Below are 8,614 nucleotides of genomic sequence, written 5' to 3'. Positions count from 1 at the left end.
ATGACTTTCGAGTTATGATTATAACTGAATTTAAATTTCAAATTTCAAGTGAATTTCAAATATTTTCGGAGATTTTCCATAAATCCTATGATGGAGTTGATGTTGATCTAGAGGAACATATTTAATAAAAGAATCCAAATATAAATTGACACACATTGTTGCTCACAAAATTCTATTATACTTTATCTTTAAGTTATAATGAAGTTGGGTGAAACATTTTCTTTTATTTAAACTTACTAATTTTTATGTCTTAAATATAATTGGTTAAGTTAATAATTCTGAGGTATTAAGTTATCGTTAAGGGAAAACCTCTACTTGGAAATTAATTTAACTAGTCAATTCTGGTAAGTTTTAGGGTACTAATACTTTCCCTACACTCAATGACCTCGAAGGTCGAACCTATCCTTGGAAAATGATTGGTAGCGACTCTATACCTTTCACCTTGAAAAAGACCTTTAGAGAGAGACGTCGGACACTCCGCATTGCGATGACATTGAAACAGCATACTGAAAACGACTACCATCAATGACATTTGACATAATTACTTCAATACGTAAAACCCATGATTTCATCCCTTCTTCCGGGAACAATTTTTTCTTTTATTTATATGAGAATAATTTTTTTCTATTTTCGTTTTTTGGCTAATGTATTCCATATGATCACGTTGAGTTTTTTTTAATGGTTTTTTTTTAAACCTTTTTTTTTACATATATATAAATGTTATCTTTTCATTCATTTGTCTTTTAAAATAGCTAATTTAATTTCAAAAAACATATTTTTAGAGATGTAACTCATTCAATCTTCTCTTTTACAAACGATACCTTTTTTTTCTAAAAAAAAACAGTCAGCTTAACTCTCAAATCATATATTTTCACATATTTTTGTTCTTCGAAAAGGAAACATTGAATCGGGTCAGGTTTGAAAATTCAGAAATTTGTTTTCTGCGATGAATATGTATCTTTCGAAGAACCGTTTATTTCTTAGATTTGCAAACGTTTGATTTTTACATGGAGTCCTTTGTAGTTTTATATTCTATATGATTATGTTGAGTTTTTTTTAATGGAATCCTTTGTGTGTGTGGGATTTCATTTAGGAGTTTATTTACGTGAAAAGATTAGGACAATATGTTCATTGATTTTAATAATTCGTTTAATTTTGTTTGCCTTTCTTATTTTGTTTAAAGATAGAAAAAGAAAAGCAATATAAGAAAAGGAAGACGTGGAAATGAAACAAATAAAAATACGAAATAATCTTTAAAAAGAAAATCTCAAAGCCAAATAACGTATATTGGCTATTACTGAAAGTGGTATTAAAAAAAATATTTAATTGAAAATGGTGAATCGCAAACATGCAAATTTAAATGATAAAAGTGAAACTACTATTTCTTCATCTACACTCATCCAAGAAATTGACAAACCACCAAAGAATTACCCTCTGAGGTAATAAATTATGTTGTATCAATTTTATTTCACTATGCATTATAATTTGATGAATCCTTCTGTTTTTATTTTCCTTTTTTTTACCTTTGAATTTCATATCAATTATTTAAAATTTAGAATAAATTAGAAATGTCTTCAGTCAAAAACTTATTCCCTCTCGAATATTTTCAACCCCATTTACCCCATTTGATATTTATTGAAAATTAATTTGAAGCAATAAATATAAAGTTTGAATCACTATTTTTTCATTATTTCATGAAATGTCAATTATTTAATTAAATAAATGTTCAATCAAATTCAAAATTTATTATAAAATTATTTCAAAAAAAAATTTAAACCACGTGCATCGCACGTGTTTTTCATATAGTACCGACCAAAAAGGAAAATGAGAGAGGAATTATGTAGAGAAAATTATGTGGCAACTAGGTAATTAGCCTAAAATGGAAATTTGATATTTATAGGCATCGTCGAACCGTCACGCGCTATTACCCTCATATTGTAATGCCTATCTGCAGCACCTTGGCCATGCGTGCGATTGTCAATCTTCGGAGCGTGGTGACGCTCTATGCATCATGGTCTTCTGGAATTTTCGTTGTGCTGTAACACCTATCAACACTGCGAACTTAGCATCTGGGGCGCCAAATGCCTTAGGTGCCACATATTGTTGTGCAGCGCCCTACCTTCAAGGGTATTTTCATCATTTTGTCTATTCTTTCCCGATTGATGCATTTGAGCCCAATTTAGTTCATTTTAGCCCTACTTCGACCTTAACGCTTGGTTTTATTTCTTTGATTCTTGAGACCTACAAAATCACTAGATAAACATATAAAATCAAGGAACAATTCCAAATTAAGCATAGCGAGGTAGTAAATTTTCAGTGCTATCACATGTATTCTAAAATATACTCTAACCCAAGAAAACTCTTAGATAAAAAATCACATGCACACATCAAAGCATGAAAATGTTTTAATGTTTTGTAATTTTTTTTTAAAAAAAGGATATTATATTACACAACATCTATGAGGACCCCGCAGTCCGGGGCCAAGATACTGCACTCAAAAGAAAGCATACTAGAAACCACAAATAATGCAGATAAATCAACCAAAAAAGGCAGCCAATCCCACCTAAGGAAAACAAAAGCAATAGAGAAGCTTGACAAAACCGAAGAGTCAAACCAACACAAACCAAAAAGACAAGCTAAGCAAACAAAACAAGACAACCCACATAACTCGGGGCTAAGCAAAAGAATCCTATAGCCCAGGACCGAGCAATATACAAATAAAACTAACCAAAACACTACCCCATAACTCGAGGCAGAGCAAGTGTGAAAAAAAAAACAAAGGAAAATAAAAGCATAACCAACAAAATCAGGCCCTCCAGATTTTCAGGCCACGAGACAGCACGAACACGAACCATAGAGATGATGATATGGAAAAAAACCGAGGCATCCTAAGGATGACCCTTATGCAAGTATTGATTCCTCTCATGCCATATAAAATAGGTAACAATACACCAAAAGACTCCCCAAAACTTCCTCTCAACCTTACCTATACCTACCCGACACATCTAGCCCAATTGCAAATCACACCTAGCCACTCTATGAGAGGAAGCCATAAGGTCCAAGACTCCATTCTATAACTCTCTTCCAAACCCATACTAATAAAACAGGTGATCACTCGACTCCAACCCACCTTCACATAACAAACAGGCGGAAGACACATAAGAATCTCACCAACCCAACCAATCTCGAGTATCTAAACTGTAAGGACCGTCTATCTTCTACTTTAATTTAAATTAAAGTTGCAAATTTAGTTATTTGTGTTGAATGATGAAATAATTTGATTAAGGTCGTGTTGGGTTAAAACATGAGGTAAAATTAACAAGGAGATTTATGAGATTAATGTGAAAAATAAAGATTAGCTTAAAGAAGTAAGAGTTGGAAACTTATCCTCACTCGGTGAGTAGTGGGACTTTTTTTGTTTATATATATATATATATATATATATATATATATAATTCACTATGGGAAACAGAAGATGAATAAGAAAAGCGAAGAAAAAGAAGAGAAGAATAGGAATTATTATGGCCAAGGAAGGAAGGAGGAAGAAGAAGAACTAGAGAAGAGGGTTGTACTTGATTTTATGAGCATGATTTGTTTCTAGAATATTTAAACTGTGGTTTCGATGATAGTTTTTTATCACTAATTTTATGAATATTTATGGTATTTTTAATATTCTAAATGGTTTGGAAATTTATGTTAAAAATATATTTAACCTAGATTTTTATTAATGAGAATGTTTATGTTATACTATATTAAAGACGTTGGGATTGATGCCCTGAGTCTCGTGGTTTTATAGTTTGTAATTGTATTGTATAAATACTTTATTTGTCTAATAAAATAAGAGGTATTTTATTTGACATTTAGTTGCATTAACCCATAAAAACCAATAAACTAAGATTCAGGGTTATCTTATGTAACTTAAACATGTATGTAGAGACATGCCATCCATGAGTAGGGTTTTAAAGAAGAAATGGGAGAAGGGCAACGAAAGAAGATTTAATAGGTTGCCGGAGCTTTCATTGAAATTTTTGCAGAGAGGGGATTGGGGGTTTCAGTGAATTTGGAATGGGAAAACGAAAGAGAAAGGAGGGGAATGGATTTTATAGGCATTAGTGGGCACGTGGGTTAAGGCGTGATGTCAGCATAATGATAGCACATTAAATGAATGAAAGACGTGACGTCGTGCCAGGTGGTGCACGTGATTGATGTTCTTTTAAATCCCACTAATAAAAAAAAAAAAATTCCAGATATCCTCTCCTGCAATGAATGGCTAGATGTGATGAGTTGTCACCTTTTCGTATCCTACACTCATCTCAACTTTTATTCGTTTTTCCCATAAATTCAAAGTTCAATCATACCATTCAAAAATCATTGCAACTACTTTCAAATAGCCAAACTCCACAAAATTTAAGCAGTTCAAATAAAAGAAAGCCATAAAATTAAGAAAGCAAGTAATAAAGTAAAGACAAAAGAGTTAGGATGTGTCCCTAATGAGATATCATCATTTTTGCCGCAGGGACTATCCATCCATTCTTCATTCAAGCTTTACAAGATCAATGGAAACTTTGTTGCGAACAACGAAAACTTTATTACGATCAAAGTTGCCTTCATAGTATAAATTCTTTGCCCGTTGACCTTAAACACATTTGTTCATTCTTCATTTGTCAGTTCCACTACTCCATGCAGGAAGATTTCTTTGATTATGAAAGGTCCTGATCATCGTGACTGCAATTTTCCTAGAAACAAACTCAGTTAAATAAAAAAACTTTTTTTCCCAACAAAGAAGGCTTTCTTATAGATGCGTTGATCATGCCAACATTTAGTCCTTTCTTTGTATATCATTGCATTTTTGTAAGCTTGGAATCTCCATTCATCCAATTCATTTAATTGCAATTTCCTCGCTTCTCTAGTTGCATGCAAGTCCAGGTTCAACTTTTTAGGGGGACAATGGTTTGTATATTCCAGCTCCAAAGGCAAATGACATGCTTTCCCAAATACCAACGCATAAGAGGACATCCTCACAAGCGTCTTATATGTGGTTCAGTTAGCCTAGAGCACTTCATCGAGCTTCTGCGCCCAGTCCCTACGAGTGGTATTGATGACTTTTTCCAAAATAAACTTGATTTCGTGATTGAAAATTTCTACTTGTCCATTTGTTTGTGGGTGGTATGCCGTTACTATCATGTGATGCACAACATATTTAATCAGTAATTTGCTAATGATGCTATTTATGAAATATGTATCTTTGTTACTGATGATCGTTCGGAGGGTGCCAAAGCATGTGAAGATATGCTTTTGAAAAAATTTAGACACTATTTTCGCATCATTTGTGATACAGAAATAGCCTCAACCCATTTGGATATATAATTGATAACACCAAGATATAATTGTGGTTGTTTGAGAGTGGAAATGATCCCATGAAGTCTATTCCCCATATATCAAACAACTCAACTTCCAAAATTGCAGTTAGAAGCATCTCGTTTCTCTATGAAATATTACCCGTTTGTTGGCAGCTATCACATCTCACCATAAAATCTCTAGCATCTTTGAATAAGGTGCACTAGTAATACCCATACTAGAGGACTTTAGTTGCCATTCAATCTCTGCTGAAGTGACCACCAAAAGATGATTCATGACATGAGATAGTATGCATTGGTATGAAGTTTCAGGAACGTATTACCTGAAGATGTGATCCGGTTTGTCCCTAAAGATTGGGCTCACCTCAGTAGTAGTACTTATATTCATGCATTAATTTCTTTTTCTATTATGCGTTGTACTCTTCAGGGAATTGCTTGCATACTAGAAAATTGACAATATTTGCATACCATGGCTCAAAATCATCAATCTTTAGCACAACTTCATCTGAAGCATGCGTTGACTTCAGGCTACATATGATCAACTTTTGAGTTCTCAAGTCAGGATAAATGTTTAGCCATTTTTTTCACAATTCCCTTTCTATCAACAATTTTTGTATCAAATTATTGCAACAAAAAAATCCATCTAATTAACTAGGATTTTGTGTATTTTTTGGTCATTAAATATCTAACTGCAGAATGGTCAGTATGGATGATGACTCTCGACCCTAATAGGTAGGCTCTAAATTTGTCTATCACAAACACCACGACCAACAGTTTTTTTTAGTGGTTGTATAATTGGCTTGTGTTTTGTTGAGCATTTTGCTGCCGTATGCAATGGGATGCAGATCCCATCGCATAGTCACTGACATTGCACATCAACTCTAAGGGAAGAGACTAATCTGGTGCGATCAATACAAATGTTGTGACGAATGCTTGCTTCAACTTTTCAAACACATGTAAACATTTTTTATAAAAACCAAAAGATATGTTTACCTCAAGCAACATACTTAGCAGTCGTACAATCTTTGAGAAATCCTTAACAAATCTGCGATAAAAACCAACATGGCCAAGAAAACTTCTCAAGTTTTTTACATTCATTGGGGAGGTAATCTCTTAACAACTTCAATCTTAGCTTTATTTACCTCTAAGCCAAATTTAGATACCTTGTGCCCTAGCACAATCTCTTCATTTACCATGAAATGACATTTTCTCAATTTAACACTAGATTGGTATCGTCACATCTTTGCAAGACTTATTCGAGGTTAGCTAAGCATGATTCATAGGATTTTTCGAATATAGAGGAATCATCCATAAATATCTCCATCAGTTCCTCCAAGAAATCAGAAAAGATTGTCATCATGCATCGTTGGAAGGTGCTCGATGCATTACATAACCCGAAAGGCATGCGTCCAAAGGTTTATATCCCATAGGGGCATGTAAACGTAGACTTTTCCTTCAGGTGCGGTCAATATCTAGTTGTATCCCGAATATCCATTGAAGAAGCAAAAGAAATCATTTCCAGCTAGTTGGTCAAGCATCTGGTCAATGAATCTAGTAAAAAATGATCCTTCTTGGTTGTTGTATTTAACTTCCTCTAATCCATACAAATTCTCCACTCGATGACAATCCAGGTGGATATCATCTTGTTGTTCTGATGAGATTACTATGATACCTCATTTCTTTGGAACGCACTGGAGGGGGCTCACCCATTTACTATAAAAAAAATGGGGTAGATTGTGCCCACATCCAGCCACTTGATTATTTTCTTCTTCACCACCTTCTTCATTGCAGGGTTAAGCTTGTACTTGGGTTCAATCGAGCCTTATTTTCCTTTTTCAATTTGGATTTTGTGCATGTTGTCACACCTCTTATTATATTACTTGTTTAACCTAGAAAGATGTGTGAAGACAATAAATATCAACCTTTCTGTGACATTACTGTCCACTTGTTACATTTTAACTTGATAACTCATCATATATCTCATTCACATATTTGTCCTAACTCACTCAACATTCTCACTATCAAATATACAACTTCTTACAATATACTTATTAAACCATTCACACAAAGATACTTGCTAAACAAACAGTTCCATGTTAACGAAACTATATAAACTTTTGATTTCAATAATCCGTCCAACAACTTTATTGACTATACATATAAATATAAGTGTAATGACCCGACCCTTCGAGTACTCTGACATGGGTCGTTACGACTAAATACTCATTTTCATAAACATTTTGACCACCATAGCATAAGTTCAGTGACACAAGAGAGTTTATTTCAAACAAAAAATATTCAATTGACGAGTAAACCAAGTAGATCAAAATATGTAACGGGATCCAAAAAAAACATTTGCAAAGAATATGTTCAAAACCAAACCATAAACTGTCCCATCTAACGAAAAACTCAAATCTCAAACAATTAAATATCTAAAAAAAAAATAATAATAGAACTATGTGGAAGCATTCTCTCGTGTCCCCGTAAGGCTCTATCGTGAGTCCCGTTTGTTCCTTGCCAGTCTATTCCCGTCATTGCCTGAAAGGCATAAAGAAGAAAGAACGAGTATAACAATACCCAGTAAGTGACTCGCTACTGGGCCCTTTAGGTAACCTGTTAACTAGTCTATCTAGGCGTCATTGTACACCCATAACATAACAATGGTGGTGATCCCGAATAGTCACATATCAGTCATAAACGTGATTTTGAAGAAACACGCATTAGTCACAGTGTGTAACCCGAGGATACATAAACCAGTCGTAAACGTGATCCCGAGAGAACATGCATCAGTCATCAGTCATAAAACATGATCCTGGAGGTACACGCATCAGTCATAGTGCATGACTCGAAGGTTCACAAATTAGTCATAAATGTGCACATATACAGTCATGGTGTGGTCCATTAGACTATTTTATGAAATAAACACAATTGACAATTTAAAAGCTAGCAAATCCATTAGATAATTTTACAACTTAAAATTCAATAAAGTTTGAATAAGGAAGTCAATTAAAGGCAAAAGTCTTATACATTCAAATATGTATTTCACCATCAAATCTTTCAATAAAACTCGTCATTCTCTCTTCAACGAATTCACAATCAAATCTTTCAATAAAACTCGTCATTCTCTCTTCAACGACTTCACAATCAAATCTTTCACCATCACCTTTCTTGGCACCATCTCATCCTTAGTTGTATTCATTTCTACATTTAAAAATTAAAATGTAATAAACAAATAATGTCACAAAAAAAAAAAAAAA

Source organism: Benincasa hispida, chromosome 4 (assembly GCF_009727055.1).
Source record: "Benincasa hispida cultivar B227 chromosome 4, ASM972705v1, whole genome shotgun sequence".
NCBI lineage: Eukaryota > Viridiplantae > Streptophyta > Magnoliopsida > Cucurbitales > Cucurbitaceae > Benincasa > Benincasa hispida.
Note: the sequence above shows the minus strand (reverse complement) of the source record.